This window comes from Phaethon lepturus, unplaced genomic scaffold, assembly GCF_000687285.1.
Source record: "Phaethon lepturus isolate BGI_N335 unplaced genomic scaffold, ASM68728v1 scaffold45476, whole genome shotgun sequence".
Lineage (NCBI taxonomy): Eukaryota > Metazoa > Chordata > Aves > Phaethontiformes > Phaethontidae > Phaethon > Phaethon lepturus.
The window spans coordinates 351-574 of record NW_010544910.1 but is presented as its reverse complement, the minus strand read 5'-3'; positions in this window follow the sequence as shown (position 1 = coordinate 574).

Below are 224 nucleotides of genomic sequence, written 5' to 3'. Positions count from 1 at the left end.
CCAAAGAAAGCCGCTGGCACCCCTGGAATGTGCCGAGTCCTTCCCGTAACGCAGGTTTATGCATGCTGCTGCCTTCAGCTCTGCACTATCAATTTTATAGTTTCTTTAGTTACAAAAAATAGTCAGTGGATTAACTTTTTTTTCCCAATCCTGCTTGCCTGAAGCGAGGAGCCCCGCTCTCTCCACAGGCACTTGTGTACAACAGGTCATATTTTTAAAGCACC